This window comes from Nesoenas mayeri (assembly GCF_963082525.1).
Source record: "Nesoenas mayeri genome assembly, chromosome: 3".
In the NCBI taxonomy this organism is placed as follows: domain Eukaryota; kingdom Metazoa; phylum Chordata; class Aves; order Columbiformes; family Columbidae; genus Nesoenas; species Nesoenas mayeri.
In genome coordinates this window covers 53,033,463-53,057,137 of record NC_137544.1, presented here as the reverse complement: position 1 = coordinate 53,057,137, position 23,675 = coordinate 53,033,463, and positions in this window count along the sequence as shown.

The following is a 23,675-nucleotide window of genomic DNA, read 5'->3' as shown; positions in this document are numbered from 1 at the left end:
GTCCTTTCTTTCTGGGGGAATCTACTGTGGCTACCCAAGCCACAATTTTTTATTCTTCAGCTTAAAGAGGTTTATACTTTTCCCTTTGAAACAAATAAAAAACCAACCAACCAGTCTAGTTCAGACGAAGAACATGTCAGAGACTAACTCAAAAAAAGACTGTCTTCCTGTCCTCTACTCCTGAGGAAAATGCCCTCTACCCAGCAAAGACAGGCCAGTATTTTCCATTTACAAAAATGTCCTCTACTTATTATTTCTCCATAAAATTATGTTTTGACTTCAGCTCCAAAAGAATGAAAAAGATTTGCAACTACCATTTATAAGTCAAAACCACTGAAGCATCAAATCATATCAGACTCATAAAAGTAGAAGACTTTTGTAAGATCAAAAGCTATGCAAATGCTGCTTTGCAGCTCAGGTATATTCACATCAGGAGGACCATAAGAGTACAGTTTTCAAATTATAATAAAAAAAAGGTTAAGTGTATGTACCATCTTCTGTTCTTATTACGATTGTGCATATTCATTAAAAGAATCCTTTTTTCTGCTCTCTACAGCAGCAGTACAAAAAATCAGAACTATTTTGCCTAACAGCATTTGTTAAAGATAGTTATGAAGACACCGAACTGATTTAACCTTTTCAATATCCCATAATTTTGACTAGCTGGCATCCTGCCCCTACCTCACAGCCCAGAAGCTGAAGTCACAAGTGTTAAGAAATCAATTGAGCTGTGGAAGAGCTTTGAAAAGGTCACTACAGTACATTCAGCTACTGTCTTTCAAAGCTTGCATGGGGGCTCGAAATCACCTTCTAGTGCCAAAGACAGCAAGCACAAATCCAGAAGAATGGGTATGTCTACACTGTGAGCTGGAGGCAGACAAACTTAATCTGCCCACACTCGAAGGTGGTTGGATAGGAGCCAGCTATGATCTGGAAGTTGTATAGATATATTTGCACAGAAGTATGGCTCTGTGTTCGAACTAGCATGTTTCTCTGAGGCACATACACAACACAAGGAAGTGAAATGTTTCACTGCATTCTCCATCTAGCTGAAATAATCTCAGGCAGGGCAACCTTAGGAAATGTCATCCCCACAAAACACTTTTAGAAAAAGAGTGTGGAAGTATAATCAGAATGTTTTCTGTCACCTTCCTTCACAAAAAGTTTTTCAGATGCTTCATTAATAATACAGATTTTTCAGCATGGCACCAGATAATTCCAGTCAGAACTGGACCAGTACATAAAATATCAAACCTTTTCTTCTGTTCGATTTTGCATCTTGGCACAGGAGAATGTTTCAAGGCGGGGATTATAGATTTGAAATCTGACTTCACAGAACAGGCAAGTATGGGGAACACAGAGAAAGACAGCCTGGAAGGAAAAGCTTTGCAAGCTTTCCAGGAAAAAAAACTATTCCAGTTAGGATATTTGTAAGGATAATGTTGCCATTTTCCAAACATTAGTATCAGAAAGCACATTCAAGTGCTCTGTGTTTTCAGTATGCCAGATTTCAGTGCTTTTTCACAGGTTTAACCAGAGTAAAGAATAAGCTTTATATTTACAACAGAGCAGAGATGAACCCTCTAGTCTTGTATGCAGGCTGGTTAGAAGACAGGACACGTGAGACAGACAATCACAAACCCATAGAAGGAATTTTAAACAGAAGGTTGCATCTTATTGTCTTTTAACTTTAATATCAAGCCTCCTCCATCTCAGAGAACCCCGCATTCTTTAAGCCAAATGCAGCATTAAAGCAGCCTCATGCCAAGAAGCAACTTTTGAGATTGGCCTTTTCATCCTCCTCTGTCAGATTCTGTTTGCCTCTGACTCTTCTCATCTTCCTGCAGGGAGAAGCGCGATGCACATGAAGGTGGCTGGCACAGAGGCTGTAGGATTTTTTTCTCCATCCAAGCTAACAGAATCAGTGGTTATTTCAAAAGCTTCATTTTCACCTGTGGGAACTGTTTCCTTTGAACTTCTCACTTGCTCTGGACAAGTTTAAACAAAAAAGTGAACTCCACTTTAAATGTGAAGATTTTAAGCTTTTATTTGTGCTTTTTATTAACTAACACTGGCAGTCTGTCAGAGTAAGTAGAAAAATCCACTATATACCTTATCCTGAAAGGAAAAAAATAATGCCCTGAATTCCAAATTTCAGTGATAACGTATGATTAAATAGTGTCATCAGAAATTCTTGGAATGCAGTTCAAACACCATTTGGGGGCAGAAAAGGTAAAATGCATGCAGAGAAGATTTCTTACTACATACAATGATTTAATTCACACAGAATTAATTATCCTTCTTTCCTGCATTATACCTCAGCCAAAGGCAGCAGATAGAGTTGGTAAAACCTCTTATTCATCACCATCACCAGAAGCAGGATTGATATTAGTCACTATCATATATTCTGAGGAAGTATCACAGTATCACAGTATCACAGTATGTTTGGGATTGGAAGAGACCTCAAAAGATCATCTAGTCCAATCCTCCTGCTGGAGCAGGAATGCCTAGGTGAGGTCTCACAGGAACATGTCCAGGCGGGTCTTGAATGTCTCCAGAGAAGGAGACTCCACAACCCCCCTGGGCAGCCTGTTCCAGTGTTCTGTCACCCTTACTGAGAAGAAGTTTTTTCTCAAATTTAAGTGGAACCTATTGTGTTTCAGCTTGATCCCATTACCCCTTGTCCTATCATTGTTTGCCACCGAGAAGAGCCTGGCTCCATCCTCGTGGCACTCACCCTTTATATATTTATAAACATTAATAAGGTCACCCCTCAGTCTCCTCTTCTCCAAACTAAAGAGACCCAGCTCCCTCAGCCTTTCCTCATAAGGGAGATGCTCCACTCCCTTAATCATCTTTGTTGCCCTACGCTGGACCCTCTCCAGCAGTTCCCTGTCCTTCTTGAACTGAGGGGCCCAGAACTGGACACAATATTCCAGATGGGGTCTCACCAGGGCAAAGTAGAGGGGAAGGAGAACCTCTCTCGATCTACTAACCACCCCCCTTGTAATACACCCCAGGATGCCATTGGCCTTCCTGGCCACAAGGGCACAGTGCTGGCTCATGGTCATCCTGTTGTCCACCAGGACCCCCAGGTCCCTTTCCCCTACACTGCTCTCTAATATGTAATTTCCCAACCTATACTGGAACCTGGGGATGTTAAGTAGGAAGAGAAGGAAATATTCCAAGCAGCACAGCCTGCCTCTCTACTTAGGATCCTGTGGGATCCCAGCAGACTTATCCTATTTATTCAGAAAAGGGCTATATTGTTTTGAGGTTTGTGATGGTGGTAGTAGCTTACAGAGGCAAAAGAGTGCCAGCAAACCCCATGCAAGTGGATTTGGCAGTGTTACAAAATCCTGAACAGAATTCTCCAATTTACATTGAGCTACCCAGCTTCCTTTAAGTGTAGGAGAGAAATTATACTGTATCACGTGTCACTCTGGTGATGGAGATTGACTGAAATCAGTTCTATAACACAATTAAGCCAAATTAATAAAAAGAGACAAGTGTACTGGACTTGAATATACCACCATCTCCAGGTCTGAGACACAGTCAGATTTTCATATTCCACTGGCCAAACCACAGCTGTAAAAGCTGAGGAAGGCATGATAAATACTTTAAACTCTTCAGCAAAGACAGCAACATATAATAGAAAGAAGACAGGCAGCAACATAACTTCTACTCATTCAATATGATTTCTGATTTGAAATCTGGGGTAAGTTCAGGTCCAGCACCCCTGACTAAAACTTCTTCTAATGCTGATAGTGATCAAGGGCATCTTGACATAAAGCCAACACTGGTTTGCCTTATACATAAAGTTAAATAACATTATAAATCAAACAGGTGTGGAGTACTGGTATACTCACCACAACACCTTCCCTTCAACAGAGGTGAGCGGATGATTTCTTTTCTTTAAGTGGCTTGAGCACGTCATAACATTTATTTCAAAAATCCTGTGTGTCCTATTTGGCGTGCTGTTTCTGGAGCCCTGCTTCTTAATGGCAACTGGTACTTTGATCTTCCAGATTCTGTGTAGCCTAAGATATAAGCTAATGGTAAAGTACCAGGCACCTCTTCTACTCTTTGGCCTTTTTCTTCACTCTTCACCCTCTGTAGTTTCCAACACAGCTTAAGGTACTGAGAAATACAGTGCTCCCTATGTCATAAGAAATTTTGCAAAATATTAGTGTGTCATAAAACTTCTCTCAGGCGCTGTACTGCACGTTGTCTGCACACTTGAGCAAGGAAGTCCATAAAAATGCTTATTAGGATAGAAAAAGTTCTGTATTAAAAGGGACCCTTTTAATTTCCCTCTTGCTCTCTACTTTCACTGTTTAACTTCACGTGGCTTATCTAATCATTACTTCTTGGAAAGTGAAATGAAACAACCTATTTTTACATGCAGGAGGAGAATGGGCATTTTTTTTCCCTTTTCTTTTCATAAGACATTCCACTAATCCAAGAACTCCTGAAAATTAATAATTAAAAGTATTTTACTTTTAAATCAAGTATAAATGATATATACGATTCATACTCTGCAAATTGCATATTCTATGGGAGGGACTTCTGTTAAAAGGCACAATAAAGTGAATATCTGGATAGAAGAAGATCTGTCTAATAGATGGAACAAGAAAGAGCTAGCCTGAGGATCTTTTCAGGTAGAGATGAAAGTCACAAGTGAGTATGTGAATTAAAAAGAGCAGATCCATTTATCTCTGTCTCTTTACACCTGGGCTGAATGCTAAGAACCATCTGTCAAAACCGCATGTGAGACAATAAAGAGCATTTTGTTTATCTACGAATAAATTAAGAGCTTGGACAGAATGTCAGCAGAAGCACAGTAAGTTAAGTTGATTGTCTCACAATCCACTCTGGCAGTTGTCCTTTCCGAGGAACCCCAAGAGGGCTTTTGATGGATTTGTTCAGAGGCGGAAGGGGAAAATATCCAAGAAATTTCAGAGTCAGCTCTTTCTTTTCAATATCATCTTTCTGATTGCCACCATTCTCCTTTCAGAGCACTGATGTTGTGTTTCTTAGGAGAGAACAGGCTAAGTGGAGCTACTAGAAACTTGTAAGGGCTGTCCCACTAAAGGATGAGTGATTATGAGAAGCAAAGAAGCTGACAGATTTGAAGGACCTGAACATCACTGTGGCCATCATAACTGATGTAGAGAGTGTTTCTACACATAAAGCCAAGGGACCTATAACTGGAAAGATCCAATCATGCTCGGGTTTGTGACAACCCTTCAACAAACCACTCAGGCCTCCGAAGAGGATAAAGAAACAGAAGAACTTTAAATTAATCATTATCTGTGCTGTAAATGATGTAAGAATTTGGGCAAGTTATTTAACTTTCACCCTTCTTTTAAAGCAAGTACGAAAAATATATTGTCTAGAATATATTCTATTAACCTATTATATTTACATGATATATTCTGAAGTCTATATGCTAGGGATTTCTTCAATCAGAGTGACCCAAAATGGCAATGAACTTTAAAATAATCCTGAATTCTATAAATAAACAATTCCTCTGTATCAGAATAAAACTTTCCAAACCTTCAGTGGCAAGCCAGGACTAATAAAAGATCAATCAACTTTGTAATAAGAGAGACTTGAGTGGGAAGAGGGGGAGAAATTGCCCAGAGTAAGAAATGGAGAGGAAGAAATGCCTAATAAAATGTTTGGTGTTCACTCTCATGGAAGCATGACCTTATAATTACAGTACTCTGAGAAGGTCTCAAATGAGCCAAGTTCAGTTCCCACCTCTTCTGCAGAATTCTGGCACAGCCTCGGCCAATTAACCAAATCCCTCTGTACTGCAGAATAGACAGGCATAAAAGTAGCACTCCCCACTGCCTAGTCATGTCTAGTTAGACTGTTAAAATGAATTGTTTCTTATAAGGTACAAGTTGTTCCTTTTTACGCTTCTGTGCAGGGGGCCTAGAACAATTGTAGCAAAGGTTTTAAGTTCTACAAGTGAAAAACAAGTTGGGGAAGGAATTTATTGCTTCTCATTATGACTAAAGTCTCTTGCTGGAATTAATGTAGGAGCTTTTCTTCTAAGGGCAGATTTTTCAGAGTGACACCAAATTCTCAGAATGACCAACCTTGCCGTCTCAGCAATGCAGATGAAAAGTAGAGGATTTGCACATGAAGTAGTAGGATCAGCAGACTGCTGGACTCTCCATGGAGAAGTGGCAAGGACTGAGAGTATTCTGGCACCCTTGATCCACTATCTGCTGCATGATTTTGAGTATTTTTAACAATCCCCTTGCAGGGAGGCAGAGGATAAATTGTTGTTTGGCAGGTTATTGTCAAGATTTCAGCATACACCATTAACATAAGTTAAGAAGCATGGATATTGAGCGTAGAGAGAGAGAATATAAGGTTCTCTGCCTTACAATGCTTACTGGTGAAGTGAGCTGTAAGTAGAATAAGTCTGACCCTGCTAACACTACCTTAAATGTTTTTTTCAGACTGACTTAATTAGGCTGACCCTGCCTGGCATCATCACACTTTCCCACAAATTAGTAGCAGCCTCTGTTTTTGTGACCTACACACAAAACTGGTAGGGTAGTTTGAGCTGTCATTCCGCTTTTCATGTTTACAAAATATGTGCCTTTTGTAGTCTCTAGATATGCATAATGGCTTCTCTTCAGGTCTCTACTCAGCAGAGAAAAATAAGAGCATAAAAATGTGTGTGTGCGTATTCATGTTTCTTGACAGTATTATTTCATGCAATGTGGAAGAACAAAGTACTTGGTGCAGTTCTGTTGTCTATGATCAATCAATACAGGTCATGGTATTGGTAGTCTACAACAGACACATTTTTTGGCCCTATGTGTATTGTAACCACAGATAAATAGCCCATTTGTTATTTATTGCTTTACTGATCATGTCATTTACCTTCTTACTACAAAATTCAGCTCTATGAAATTCACTTTAATATTCCATATCTGAACAACTTTGTCTGAGAAGCCTTAAAAACACTGACCTGCAAAAGAAAAAGTCACGATTTCTGAATTTGAAATGCAAATTTAACCCTATTGATTCCCATTGACACTGAGTGTTTGCCATGGATTATATGGAATTATGTCAGCCTGGGGACTAGGATGGAGACATTCTGTTCTAGTATAGACACTGATAGTCTCACCATACTTCATGTTTCAATATCCACTGCTGTCTGCATCTGTCAGGGTAGATGGACAGTTTACAAAGCTGAGCACAGGAGATTCCACACTCCTATCCCTGTAGTGTGTGCTAGGACTTAAAGTCATTAATTATACACACAACAAATGTGTGTTACATTTTTTAAGAAGGTTCATTTTTTTTTCCATTTACTTTTTCTCTACTATTAACTCTCTTTCACATGGTCCTATGGCAGAGGTAAGAGTTGTGGTCAGAAAAAAGCATTTACATTTAGGAAGGGGTGACAAGTAGCTGTAGGTCACCTTCATCTATATGTCTTTTCAGTCCTGGACTGGTTCAGGAGATAAGAGTTGTGGTGATGTTTAGAAAACATACAAATTGCAACAGCCATTCTCTGGCTTTAGAGTTATGAAGTTCCCCCACAGCAATATGTACTGCATCATAGCTCCTAGTATATTCCAGCTTCTTTGTCAACAAAACCCTAAGCTGCAGTGTTCAAGGCCTGTTCACCTTCCAGGTGCCATCCTGGCCACAGTGCTTGACACAAGGCTGAAACAGGGCATTTGTATGTGGGCAAGATGTAACCAAGGTTTCACTAGAGGTAGGTCATAGAGAGTGCCTTGCTCATTATATAGAGGTAAGTGCCTCTTTTGAAGCAATCAGATTGTTTCAAAGGAGATCCTGGCCCATAATAGATAGGATTAAGTACGGGATGGATTGTAGAAGAGAGAATAAATGCTGTCTTTTTTAAAACTTTCCGAATGTTCCTAAGGTAGCTTTTTCAACATGAGGTTAATACATGAGCAATATATGGCAGGGTAATGGTCTAGCACTCTTTCCTTTGGTGTGACTTCATTCATGGCTGTTCCAACTGCAAGTAATGTGTTGATGAAATGTTCATAACAGGTCACCGTCTCTTCCCTGTTCTACATGTATTCACACTTGCCTGGGTAAAAAAAAGCACTGATAATCAAAAACATCCCAAGCCTTTGCTCCCTTGAGAAAAATAATCCCTCCAGGGGTGAAACACTGTAGGAAATTAAATATTCACACATATATCAGCAACCCAGAGGGAATATGAATAAAGAATCACTTTCAGTTTTAGAAGAAATATATTTTTAAGGCAATATACCCCATATTAGACTTGTTTATGCTGAAGTTACTTTTTAATTTGGCTGTAGATCTCTGTAAGGAAAAATGCTAGAACAGACTCTTTCTGACAAATCTGGCAGCCCAAACATCCTTTCTGTTCCTAAATTGTCCATCAAATTACTCATTTAAAAATCTCAGACTCCATCAAATCCAATCATTTTAGGCAATAAGCATTACTTTAGAAATTATTTCAAGGAATTAAAATTAATAAAAAGGTTTTCATCAAGTGGAATTGCAAGCTTAGTCTGTTGGTGAGTTTGCAATGTAGCTAATACAGGCAGCTAAATCTTGAATCAACTTTGCCTTCCTTCTTTTACTGTATCCATTATAGTGTCTCCATTCAGCTCTATTTTGCCTCTTTTCCTTTATTTGAAGAGCTTGTGAACTTCAGAATTAGACATCTGACATATTATTCTATAAAATGTTTCAAAAAGGTTACAGCAAGGAAATGGTTTATTTTCTTAATTTCCTTAGAACTTCATTGGTTCAATCTGAGTTATACTCCACAAGACTTAGTCATAAACATGCTCTTGTCAGAATACTCCCTCATTTATCCCCTGGAGTCAGGCTGATGCAGATTTCAGCTAGAATGATAGAGGTATAGGAGACAAAGAATTAGGAGGACTGTGAGAGACTGTGGAGCTTGAGTCTAGCTTTCAGAACAGTTTTTCTAAGCATGTTTATTTGTTCTTCCAGTCTCAAGAACTTTTATACATAACTATTCCAAAAAAGAAAGAAATCATTTTGAGTGTAGAGAATCTACTACAATATTCATTTGGGCACATTGAAAATTAGCTGAAAATTCCTTTAAACACTGTTTTCTACCTTTTTTTTAGTGCAGCTGATAATGTGGGGCTTTTTGTTATACAAGTTGGATACATGCCGTTGTCATCTAGTGTTCCAAGAGAGATTGTATAAGATAGTAATGAATGCACATTTCATTTCAGATTTTGCTGTTATTTTAGCAGGGCAAGATATCAATCACAATATTGAAGCTTCAACATGCACAGCATGATCACAACCACTACAGCTGACAGGCATCTTCCTATGTCAGTCTTCTTCCCACACTCAGCCCTCCATCCCCGCTTGCACAGCTATTTAATTCTGTGCAAAGGAAAACACTCGGATCCAAAACCTCTGTGGGTTTCCAAAGGCTGCTAAAAGTCACAAACTTTCTGATTACTTTAACATATAGTTGGAGCAGTGTGAGGGTGAATAAGGAGGTTAAGCTGGTTCATTTGATAAGCTCAATAGAAAGGCTTGCAAGGCCAGCTTAATGCAATTCAACAAGTTACCTTATATAAAAGGAGGAATGTAAACAGGAGATATACTTCTAACCCGTAATTCATCTGGCCATCAATATTCCAAGGAGATTAAGATATTCTTGCAAAAATCCAAGAAGACGGTCTTGCAAACATCCATTTCAAAATGAAAAGTTCTTTGTTCCAGTATTTTTTTTTTGTTCATATTAATGAGGTTTCATTTGTATTGCTGTTCCCCCAGTCCCTTTTCATATGCAGGAATAAGTATATTTGTATATGCAATAGAGGATTCTGCATGTAATTTTTTTTCCTCATTATTGATAAGCCACAGGTTTTAAAAGATACTTCTATGCCCAAGAAAAAAAAAAAAAAAAAAAAGAAGAAAAGAAGTAATGCAAACAAGGTAACAACACAGGGAATTCAGACAAACAATTTATAAATAATCTATAATATAAAATGAGTTTGTTGTTTGGCAAATGTTTGCAAGTAATGACTGTTTCCATAAAATTCTAGATCTGGTTATGAACAGAAAAAAAGAAAAAAGGGGGCTATATTCAATCAGATTATTCACAGTAGTCCTTTGACACAGAGATTAGAAATTGTCATTACCCTTGAAAGGAACTAGGATAGATTTATTACTTTCTTGATGATATAAACCATTATTGCATTGTTCACAAACTCCAGGAGCATTACAATTTTAACAGATCAAAAAGTTAAACAAATCTATGATAAATATCTTCTATGCCCAGTGGAAGGTCAGAAGTACTTCAAAAAGCAAAGGTAGCCAATCCAGTTTTACAAGATTAACAAATCTCATATAATGACAGGAAAAGTACTTAGATAAATTACAAAAATGCACCAAATCTGAACTGGTAAGACTGTAAGACTGGGGTTTTTTTCTGCAATAATTAAAAAAAAAAAAAAAAAAGCTACATAAAAATTTGGAGTATTGTTTCACCCACTAAATTCTTCATTTCCAAATCTCTGCTATTTTTTTTGGTCTCGGTTAAAAGCAGACAGCTTAGACAACACATCTAAAACAAGGCTTTTGATTCTGCTTATATATTTAAATCAATTAAAATTGCCTAATCACTTGGTGTTGTGGCTAATCTCTTGTTATTAATACCTTATTCTGTTCACATACTCTTTTTCAAAGATACATGTACAAATAAAAATGTGCTGTGATCACAAACAACTGACAATTTCTGGGTTAAGCGTTGCCACCACAAACAACAAAAAAAATGAAGTCTAGCATCTTCTCTATCCAGCAGAAGAAACTAATTCATACATCAAACTTTGAGTAAAGTGTAAGACAAAAAGTAATTTTTCCCCTATAACAGCATATATTAAAGTCTGTGTTGATTTTATATGTAGAGTTCTCCTATTGTTCTGAATAAGATATTCTATCACTTATGCATGCTAGTAGCAATTTGTGAGATGTATTAGATAAAGAACATTAGTAAGCTTTTTAAAATAAGACTTGAAATGAAGAAGTGAATTAAAACCACCTAATTATTGATGATTTAACTGCAGCAGGTTTTCATGGATGAGAAATGTGCATAATTCAGATGGACCGGTTCCCCTTCCCAGCAAAATTTGCTCTCAAAATACATTCTCCAGTTAAATGGACCTAACAGTCAACAGGTTTAAAAACAGAGTTAAATCTGTGCATTTATTGACACCTTATTTTTTAACACAATTTTATTTTTCCAGTTTCTTGGTTTTCCTTTCATTACATTCTCAGAGCATTACTGCATGTCCTTCTGAGAAGCATAAAGCCACTGTTACAAGCCTGAGTACAGTGGAGACATTCCTTATGGAACCATAGAGAGTAATAAATCAGTTTTCATATACTGTTTGATCACAGCAGCAGACAAAAAGGTGAAACTTCTACCTATCAATTAGCTGAACACAGATAGTGACTTCCTGTTACACAGAGATACTTCAAATCCTTAACTGACCCAAAAATCTAGATAATGTGTGAGAGCACTTCAGTGACCTAAGTTCTCAAGTTTGCACGCTCTCTGAATTAAAAAAGTAGTTCATTGTTAAGGAGATTTTAGTGAGATGAACAACCCTAATTCAAAAGCAAAATTAAATTTGGTATTCAAGTGTCAAATGGAACTATTCTAATTTAGTGAATGCTTGTTTAAAAAATCCAGCTCACCAAAATATTCATGAGTATCATGGACTTTCCTTTCACCTTGTTGATGAGTGGCTCAGTATATGGAAATTACTTCATTATATTCTATTGCTTTAGAATTTTTTCTGGAAGTAAGAGTTTTGTAAGCACCCATACATGCTCATAATTTCTTACAAGAGGATGAAAGCTCGGATAAAATGACATAGCTCATCTTCCCTTACACTCACAAATCAAAAACCTCATCTCTGTAGACTATGAGCTGAAAAAAAAAGCCCTTTTGCCCTCAGCCACTCAGACTGTGACTGCCTGGGCATTCCAACTCCAAAGAACGAAGAGCCTGGAGAATGAAAAGTGCTGCAGGAACAGCAAGGAAAAAAATGGGCATTAACTTTATTCTGGTTTTGTTTATTTCAGAGTTTATTGTCAGCGTGAGGTGGAACCAGGAGATTGTTATATGAGACCTGCCTGTCATGACTGTCTCAGAAGTAGTAACTTCATAACACAGATAAAAATATTTTTAAAGTATATTCTCTGAGTGGTTGAAATGCTGCTTGTTCTTATGGAGGACATCTGCAAAGAGGTGGGGCTTTCATCGTATTCACCATCATAAAACATGGAATCATAGTGATGGCTGACAAACAATTGTTCATTTCCTCTTGGGCCTGGTCCCCCAGGTGAATGTCACTTATGATGTTACGTGGCTTTGGAGAGGTCTTATTCTCCCATCCCTAGAGTTCAACATCAGAATCGGGCATTTTAACTTAACCTGGGAGTAAAGACAGAAAAGCATGCTGAAAACAGGAGTAGGGGACATTTGTTATCTTGCCATACTCATAAGAACCGTACTGTGTGCTGTAGAGTGTAGAGTGCCATGCAGTCCTCCATTTCAATGGTCCCTCTGGCTACCCTTCACCACTCAACTGACATCTGTCGCTCACTAGAGCAGTGAATCCCCTGACACTACATGAAGAGAGAAGTTTAGTCCTGCCAGCAAGAAGCGCCACATCAGAAAGTCCAGCAATGTTTCCAGGGACTAACACTTCATTTCTGCGAGGGTGCTCATTCCAGACCTGACCTGGCATGACTTTGCATCAGAAGCAGATCACTGTAGTCAGCTGCTCCCTCCGAGAGAGTTGGTCAGTGCAGTGCTACCTATTTGTGAAGGCAGAGGCAAGGGGTGCAATGTGGGGCTGCGGGGAGATCAGGGGCAATGCAGGGACGGGGTGCAGAGTGGTACTGTCAGGCCCATGACTCTACAGTGGAAAGAGGGAGGGAGGGAGAGAAAAAGAGAAGGAGAGAAGGAAGCTCTCTGCTAAGCCATACACAGGAGGTACACAGTTCCAGGGAGTGGAGCCAGTTGTGCTAAACTGGCCAGACTGGCTTCTAGAACAGCTGTAGCTTGCCCAGAAGGTCTCACCACTAATTCTAAATGTCCATATACACAGTAATGTCCTGATGTAAGTCATCCTTTTGCCCAGAAGAGAAAGACATTACTGCATTTCTGTATGTTTCAGTAATAAACATAATATTGTGGTATTATCCATTTTGTTTTGCACAGGAACATCAGAAAGCTTTGAGACTTCTGAGGAAGAGGTAGAAAGTCAGATTTAAAAACCAGTAAAATATCTCCTTATACAGAAGCTGGAAAAAATATGTTAAATATGAGACTCTCATTGTTTTCATGCACTTTTGCATTCAATTAATTTCCCTATGTTCTTTGAAAATCCAGTTGTCCATTCCCAAGGTACTGCAAGAAAATGAAAGTATATCACTCCAGTGCACAGCACCTTTCACCACTCAGCTCTCCAGATTAAGAGCTCCAGATAAATCCTTATCTGCTTTCTAGCAGCAGTCAAAAAGTGGCTTGACTTCAAGAATATGCCACAGCAACTATGTACTTGAGAAAATAGACATATTTGTAATATTTTTTGTAAAAGGCAACTATCAAACTCAGTAAAAAAGAGAAAAACTAAGTATCTGGTACAATCCACAATCACTTGTAGGTATTTTGAATAATTCTCATGTTGCAGATACATTTCTTTTTGAAATACTGCACACAGGATCAATATTGCCCTTGTCTCAACTTCATGGTTGCCCATTGCTGTAGATTTCACATAACCCTTACTTCCTATGTTCCCTAAACATTGTTTTTTCTTTCTTTCTGCTTTTTCATCTTTCACTCCTCCTGAGTTCTTTGGCAGGGGGCTTTAGTGGATGCTTTTCATTTCCTATATATTTCTGATTATTTTTTGAACTCCTTGGAGTCAGCCAGCCTTACTGTATCAGGTCTCATGAGGCCACTCATTCTCACCCCCTTCAAAGTCTCCACAAATTAAACAGCACCTTTCTGTAAACTAACACTTTTAAATTACTTCTATTCACACTTCCCAGCATATTCTGCTTTGGTAAAGAAGATTTCAGGACAGATCTCAATAGTTTGCCTGCCTGAACAGGTTACAAGGTTTTTTTTTCCTACAAGCCCCCCTCGTAGCAAGATACCACCAGTAAAAAACACCATGCAACAGGAAATATATCTTGAAAACAAACCAGTCCACTTTCACCTGAGTTTACCACAAAACAGATACTGAGGAAGAAACAACAGAAGATGCTTTCTGAGAGATAAGTAAAAGAAGAGGTTTGGGTAAGTATTCATATGCGCATCATTAATGTACATATGCAATACACCAAAATTACCTGCAGTTGTCCCTGATTTTGATGGAAACAGAACATGCTGAAAATAGGTTATTTTGTTTTGTTTTCAGAACAGACAGAAGATAAGCAGAAAAATGTTCACAGTACAAATATGCATCCATGGATTTCATATGGACAGATAGAAAAAGGTAGAAAAGCAAGAAGCTGCGAAAAAATTAAAAATTACTGTTGCTTCCCCTTAGGAGTGTTAACCATCTCTGCAAATAGAACTCTTTATTTCTTTATTTTCCATTGACAGATGCTTTGAGTGAAATCCACTTAATGACTGGTCTTCCTAAGGCGGAACTGAAAATGAAAAGTGACAACTATTTTTTTTTTGATGACTGAACATGGAAAAATGCAGAATATATAATATAAATGCGCTATGCACCACACATAGACTGTGAGGGGTACTAGACCACAAACAGGCTGGATTAATACTCTTTAAACAGCACAAAGCAATTATAGAACATTGAGCACGCGTCTTTGAGAACTGTATCACAACAGTAACTTTGTTCAAATTCCTTCACCCTTGCTGTAGACAGGACTCTTTCTACCAAGAAAATAATTCTGAAAGGCATTAAAGAGTTTTAAAAGAGGAATATGTAAATGTTAGACTTCAACAGGCACTGTTTCAGATATTTCAGATGTTGTTGTAGCTGCTATAATTGTTTCTAACACAAACAGGGCAGCCATGAAACACACCACCACTGGAAGGGCACAGATCAGTTCAGTTTCACTTTATTTTACTTTTTCTTGAGATGCAGGTTCTCAGGTGTGCAGCACAGGCTACCAACTCGTCTTTCAACAAGGTTCATCACTTCCTCCTGCAGAAGTTTTGTTTGTAGGCTTGTATGAAACAAGTATATAATGATGTATGTGGACATAAAAATCAATATGAAAAAGATTAAATTCCTTTAGGGTTTTGTCCAGAAACCCTGAGTGACCTTCAGTTTAATCAAGATAACTTTATTGTTCTCTACGTTGTTCATAGCATGTAATTTAGATATGGTGAAAGATGTTTCAAAGCATCTAAAACATATTTCATTCTTGAATTCCCCCAAATAATGATTATGCAAATATAATACTTGACCTTCCTATTTGTAACCTTAAAGCAAATCTTGAGGCACAGTCAAAATCAGAGAATAAGAATGAAGAACAGTTCTTTCGACTTTCTGACCCCATGCCACATCAGTGCACACACTCTATCAGAATTCAAAACTGAGGCCAGAGTATGCAATATACTATTTCAGGGACCCCACAAGAATTTAAAGAAATAATAAAAAAGAAACCAACACCCATGTTTTAGTAAGTGGTGTTTGTCTTTCCAGCAAAAGAAAAGTTAGCTGGCAGAATTCAAGGATGACATGTAGACGATGGCTGTCCCCAAGCCAGAGCAGCCATTGAAGGTTAAAGTAACTTTCAGAGTAACAGCCCTTGCACTGACTACATCACCAGTTTAAGAAAATGCTCTTCTTGATTCTTGGACATTTAATGTCATGTTCACTGAGCAACAAGTAAACAGAGAGCTGACCTGTCCTGAGACCTGCAAAACCACCTGTATTAATGGTGAACATCAAATGTGTGGTGGTGTGCTTCCTATGACCCTCAACATGGCCTTCTCCCTTAACTGATCAAGTGGCAACCACCCCTGCTGGTCACAATGGGTGCATCTGCTCTTGATGGCTGCATCCAGCTCAAGGTGGATTTGGGAACGACAGATAACAGCACAACAGCCAAAGGCTAATTTATGGTAATGAGCCCACCTGGCCACAGTGCTGATCGTGCCCGACTCAAGCCAAATTTGGAATAAACTGGCATCTGCGGTCAGTATGCAAAGATGACCATGAGTCAATCATCTTATTCCATAAAAGGTGGACAGACCCGAGCCCTTTGAGCTCTCCTGCACAGTAGTGGGCTGCATGCTGGGATCTGCCCTTGGCTAGGGACACCTCTCAAGGTCACTCTTCAAGGCTGAGGGAATCTTTATTGCATCTGATACTTGGTAAGCAAGTTAGGAATAAGTGCACTGAAACTTTGTAATACTAGCTAAGTGATATAAACAATTGACTGTGTATATATAATCCTTTAGATATAAGCCATTGACTACGTCTGAGGCTAAGTCTGGATCCAGCCACACCTAGACTCCTCTCTGAGAAGGAGTTTAGAAAGCAAAGGGGTTCTTTCTGAACCTCGTGACCCAACGGGAGGGCCTCCCTGCCAGTTGTATGACCCTGTCCACTGTGCAGTAAATAAACCACTGTACTCTGCCATAAAATCTTGTTAAACCACTGTCGCATTTACTATCAAACTTTGTTACTGATAACCGTATTGCCGCCTCTCTCTTATGAGTAAAGCGCATCACTCTGTCCGTGACAGAATGTGACTGAGCATCAAAGACATGCTGCCAAATGACCTAGTGCCAGCATGACTACTGCACTAATTCAGAAGGGAGTGACCTAAATCGTGAAAAGAAAATAAAAAAATAAATCCTCTATTAAATGTTGAGAAATTAGAAAATAGCTCATTTATAAGGCTTTGAACAAAATAATAGTATATGATTTTCGGAAGCTATCTTTGGAGTCACAGTTAATAATTACTATTCTCAGGACTGAAAAGTTACTTGGTTGTAGTAGAAATGAATATTCACACACTGCCAACCCACCTAATAAAAATATGGAAGAAAAGGAGGTCTGCTGCAAAGTGATTTTATGTGGAGTAGTTAAAAGGAACAGTACAAAATGTCACCACTAGTAACACCAGCAGATGCCAGGATTCATCTTTCACAGCTCAAGATGTCAAGAAATTAGATCTCTGAATCTAAACTAATCACCTTCAGCTCCTGTTATAATTAATGGGGGGAGACTACAAACACTGCCCAAGCATAATTCATCTGAGGTGCCTTAGAGATGTTTCAGGCATTTACATCCTGCAGCTACATGAAAGAAAATGTTAGACTGTTTCACTATAATTAATGTGTCAGTGCCTAATCTACATTTCCATCATAATCTATGGTAATTTCACTTTTTCTTTAATATTTTTTACTTGACATTTATGAATTTAAAAGCTCATGATAAGGGAAGAATCAGGGAAAGCTTGTCTCAAGATCTCTCAAAGTGCCTCCTCCTCTCTTACAATATTTATTGTGAAAGTAATACAATAACAGTAAGAACAATTGTGAAAAAAAAAATTAAAATACCATAGTGACCACTAGACAACTCATAAAAATCATGAGTATTTGAGGACTGAGAAGTTGGAAATATGTTTAAACTGACAGTTAAATGAGGGAATAAGTAAGTTTCCTCAAAATAAGCTAGTTGGACTTCCTGCCTTAGTTTCCCTAGTCATACACTGTTATTATTAAATACTGGTAAGATTAAGAATGTACCTCATATGATCAACATAAAAAGTATTATAAATTGTGTAGGAGATGTTTTCACACCAGGAGTGAAGTAAAAATATATTTATGCTGGCAAGTGGTTTATGAGTAGTTCAGACCTTGAATTAGGCAAGAATATATCATAAACTCCCACCTTCTTATATTCCAGTAGACATGAATACTATTTACTTTCTCCATAATTTTAAAAATTACTAAAAGATTTGAAAGCTCCTACTGCTTTTTCAGGCTATAGACTGTATACTACAATCAGTGTATCATTTCAATAATACCCAAATATAAAGCTACAAAGCATCTCATTTCTAAGCTTGATGAAGCTGGAAGCTAGAAAGTTTACTAGAATCCTCTACACTGATGTGCCTTAGAGGTGAAATACTAATTGTTAACTCTTGTCTATTATGGTGTGGTTTTAAGACATTCAAATACCCTTTAGTGTTTCCCCTATTACTACCCCTGGCTGTATATTATGCACTGCAAAATTAAAACACTTCATCCCACTTCCATGTAATTTTGGTTTTATTTTGACTACAGTCATTACCTGAGGCAGAACAGTATTCATGTGAAAAACTACCTTAGTATTGTCACCAGGAATCATCACACTTCATTCATCTTTCATGCAAATATGTACACACACATACCCCTGAGGGCTTAATCCCTGACATCTAATGCACAGGCACATATCAACACACATTCTGAAAAATCACCTTTGCTGAAGTCCATTTGCACAGATGACAGGACTTGAGGCAATATGACTGAATTTCTTCTACAGAAGAGAAATATTTGGATATTTGAGAGTTGAGCTTACTCAACGCAGCTGAATAAGGTTCAGTACTTCACAGTTTTTTGCGTTAGTCAAAATTAGGAGCTGATGCCATGAAAATCAGTGTGGTAGACTGACAATGAATTTTTTTATTCATGTCTCTGCTAATCTTGATCATTCTGTAAAGTAAGCTAAGCCTTTTCAAAACATTCTATCATGACAAGTCACTCATATGAAGCATATATAAAATAGTGATCATAGTCTACAGTTCTTGAATTTAAATCTATCCCCCAAAGCCACCTGTTGAAAAATAGATATTAATGAGGGCTGTAGAGAGAAATAAAAGTTGAAGGAGATGGTAGAGCAAAAACTGAATACACTGAAATTTGTAAAAATTCTACACTGCTTTGTTTACATGTACCACAATCTTACATTTAAGTCTATTTAATGGTGTCTTATGATTGATATTTTCCTTTCATAAAACCTCGGCCTATTGGATAAGTATACCACCACCCCATATTCTTTGCTTATTTTTACATGCCAAAACCTTCTGATTTTTGCATTTTCAGCTCAGTAAAATTTTTTCTCAACTCAGCAATAAAAGGTGTTTCCTATGTTAATACAATAGTATGCTCAGAGCTCAGTCTCCTTGCAGACCTTCCCATTGAAATTCTTGGATTTGTGTGGAAAGTAGTTTTTATTGCTTTATATTGCAATAGACCATTTTGTGTTTGTGGAAAACATACCAGAGGTGCAGGGAACCACCTCTGTTTCTCTTTATCTCTGTTGTGCACCTGAGAGAAGTGGAACAATAATCAACAACCTGCAGGGTTCTGCAAAGCTTTCTGCTTCACTCCTAGCTTATTTCAGCTGGGGATGCAACTGGAAGAGACTGGTCCCAAACCAGCCATTTTCCCCTTTCATCTTCTGCTTCATCTATGCTCAGTTAACAGCACATCTTTTTGGACTTCAAATCCAGCGCATACACACATACAGGCACTTCTGGTGTTTATCAGCTCACTCACACACGTGGGGAGCATGTAAGGAAGAATGTGAAATTATTAGATTTTAATGATGTCTGTTTCATACATTTTGCAGACTGTAAATCCAGCCCGGGATGTACAAAAAACATAGGGCTTTTACAGAAATCAGCCAAGAATTTCTGGGGTTTCCTCACTTCTGTGTGACTCAGCAGTTGTAGAGAACCATCATCCCTATAACAGAAAGGACTTTTGCATTCTTTCTTCCTAAAGGATGTTGTTTCCAGGGACTATGTGAACAGTAGGCAGGTCTTTACCTTGTGCTGGGTTCTGGCACAGGGATGGGCTACTAGAGTCCCTTGCTGGAAATCAAATGATATTGAGTTGTGTTTCAGGGTTATTTGAAAGCTGAATACTTTCCTGAGGAATTGTTTCTGCAGTGATTGCCAATTTTCTGCTTGAGAGGTTTATGATCAAATAGTTTCTGGCAGAAGCTTTTTGTTGGGTTCTTTCAGCTGCTGGTTTTCTGAGGACATTTGCTAGTGGATGTTCAAATTTCTTCTACCGTTTCTGTTAACATTTACAGAACAAATTTCAGCACCTGCTAGAAGATGTGAGGCACTGATAACACATAGATGGAGAGGAAGCGGGATCAGCTGTGGCAGGAAATAATAAATAGAGTACTTTGACTACACAGCAGAAGATAAAGGTACAAATCCAATGACAGATGCTAAATAATTTAACATTAAAAAGAAAAGGCTTAGTACCAACTTCAAAAGGGACCCGACTGGACACAGCTATGATTGTATGATTCTATGATCTGTCCCAAATATCCTCCTAGGGTGAGTTCATTTCAAATGCAGTTTTCAAGAAGTACATGTTGAGGTCACTTTTAGACATCTGAGCATAGCTGTTATAAAACCAAATTGAAATTATAATATTTATGCTGAGATGCACTTGTGAAATCAGGGACAACTAAAAATCCACAGTTAACTCAGCACACAGCAGGCATGAAAAACCTTGCATATGCTGGGGAGTCAAGACAGAGTGAGACACACTGAATTACCTGGCACTTGCATGAGGCAATATCATAATAATAATAACTATTTGTTTCTTCTGCTGTATGCAGCAGAAGGCTGGGTAAATGAGTCACAAGTTAATACTGGACATAAGACATTTAGAGGCCATTCCTATATCATTTGCATTTACAAGGAAAGCTGGTTTAAAACATACATACTTAGAAAATTGAGACTCACCATGGAGACTTGAGATAAGCTGAAAAAAACAGTAGTCGCCTTTATTCTCTTGAGACAATCCCAGCAGCTGAGGAAGTGGAATGGCCATTACAGTGGTGAGCCAGCAACTTTATTCATTGTGGATTCTTCCTTTTGTCATTTGTTTTAAATTGGTTTTGGTTTTCTTCCTAATTGAATGTAATGCTTGGGAGAGTTGGGCTGACAAGGTTGGAAATTTAAGTCCAATATGCTCATTCCTAAAATCAGCAGACCACAGGCAGAAACTGCAGCCTTGCCCAGCTAAATATGTCCTCTGTGTTGTGAGCCAGGGAAGACACCATTAATGTGACAACTGCTAAAATGCTTGTGCTTTCTCTGATGCAAATATCTTGTTTCAGCAACTGCATTAAAACCATATATTTACTGACTAACTATAGCTCTCATTCACTTTCAGAATCAATTATATCTAACCTAGACTTATATCTATAAATCATTGACTATTATTATAATTGTCAGCCTTATCTCTATTATTATTATCACTCCCTCTAGAGCCAACAGACTACTTTGTGATAGGCTACATACTGTGATATACTGTGACATGCTGTGATATGTGTATATATAGAGAAAGCATATGAGCTGTAGTAAAAGACAGGCCCCACTTCAGGGTGGACTAAGGCCACAGCTTGGGAATCCTTTATGGAGAAAACTCATCATGCACCAGTGAAAGTCCTTTCTCAAACTGTTATGATTTCCATTCATGAATAGGATAGGTGACAGGTAAAGCAGGACCATTTTACAGATGACTCAAATCACAGACAAATGAAGTGATGTGCCAGTACCCATCTTAAGGTAGGAATTAATCATAGCCTTTTTGGAGCATTGCAAACATACCTTTGTTATATTTATTTTCTGTGGCTCTTTCCCTCTTTCTGTTTTCCTTTCTGTCCATGTGCAGCTCTGCTTTCTGTGTTCGCCACCATATTCTTATTCTTGTTGCTGCTCTGTTGTTGTTTAAACAGTTTCTCTACCCACATGTCATGGAGGCACCCCGTAGGTTAATTTAAGGGACAACAGGGTCCAAAACAACTTTTATTAAACCGGTGAGAAACAGGGTTTTAGCACTCCAAAGTGACTTAAATAAATGTTCGGATATCAGGTGAGGAAAATTATTAAGGGGCAGCAACTAATACAACAGGTGGTCCACAGTGTGCATGCACGCGGCTTCACTCAAAACGATGCCGCAGCCGGCCCTGAGTCCTGGAGAAGTATGCACTTGCCTAAACACGGTGTGGGATTATTTTTAAAGAGATACATGTACTCGTAGTGAGTACGGAAAGTGTACACTTGCGATTCCGCGAGGATAAATTTATAATACACTCGCAATCCTGCGAGGGTTAATTTACTTACACGTAAAAATGTGCACGGAATACTACACGTGCTTATGTGGAAGCACGGCAGGAAAAATACACTCGTGATTGTGCGAGGAAATAATTTATACACGTGCTAATACTGAGCACGGAAAGTTAGGCGTGCAAATGTGCACGGAAGAAAAATACACTCGCGATTGTGGGAGGAAATAATTTAAAGTACATGTGCAAATGTGCACGGAAAGTTACACGTGCAAATGTGCACGGAAGGAAAATACACCCGCGATTCTGCGAGGATTAATTTTACACGTGCTCATATGGAGCACGGAAAGTTACACATGCATATGTGCATGGAAAGTATAAATATACTCACAATCCTGCGAGAAGTTTTACTCACAGCCGTGGCGGCAAGGCAAGCAGAGTCTCTATCCCGGGGAGGGGGGCTCTCGGCGGCAGCATCTTGCTCGTGCACCAAGAGACCCGTGAATGGGTGGAGTCTCGACGAGAATCACATTTTTATTTGTCTGATCAGATCTGACTGTAGGCATTCTAGAAGCTTCTCTGCACCCCAACACTGGCTGTGGGTGCCCCTGAAGCCTCCAAACATCCCCCACACTGGCTGCAGGTGCCCAGCGGCTCACTGGAGCCTCGGCACTCCCTTCTCCTCATGGCCTTGGCCAGGGTGCTCTGGGGCCAAACAAAAGAAGCTGTTATCCTCAAGTAGCAGGGAGAGAGGGAGATGTGCCTACTCCTTCCATACTGAAGGAGCAGGGGGGAAAGAGGGGGGTTTGCATTCTGCCACACCACACTACTAAGAGATCTATTTTTATTTTCTTTTCTCCATCACTTACTCAAAGTATTTAGTTTCTACTTTCTGTCTCCCATGGAGGTCTGTAGCTCGTGTTTGTAATACAGTTTCCACATCTTTGAGCAACTTTCTCTTGATTTGTTCAGAAACAATATTGGTAATTACTATGATAATCCTAAAGTGAGACATCATCTACTATACTGCACCTTACCTCTTTCCAATATTGGTCATGCACCCTTTCTAACTCTCTGTTCCCAGACTTTGTCTTGGCCGAACCAAGGACAGAGACAAAGACAATTAATGAATGGACATAATTCCACACTTGAAAGTATCTTTTTCAAGCACTATTTAGTTTTCAAATCTGAACCAGAGAGAGGACAACTTATAAGTGCTAAGAGATAATTAGTGACAGGGAAAAGACAACAGGAGAACACTGAGCCTTTCCAGCAGGGGAGCAAATATTGCCTTCCAAGTAAAGGCTGAGGCAGTATTTCAGCTAATTCTTCTCAACAACAACAAAAAACCTGTTAAAAATAAGCCAAAAAAGAAGGCACAGGGTCCCAGATGAATATACTTATTACTTTCTGTAACCTTCTGAACAAAGCTATCAAGGCTAATGGTAGCATTAACAGGAGAATGCAAATCAAAAGCAATCCCTGGAGCAATTTATATCCAGTCAGCAAGAGGGAATGCAAGCTGGCCTCTGAAAATTAACACCTTGTCAGACG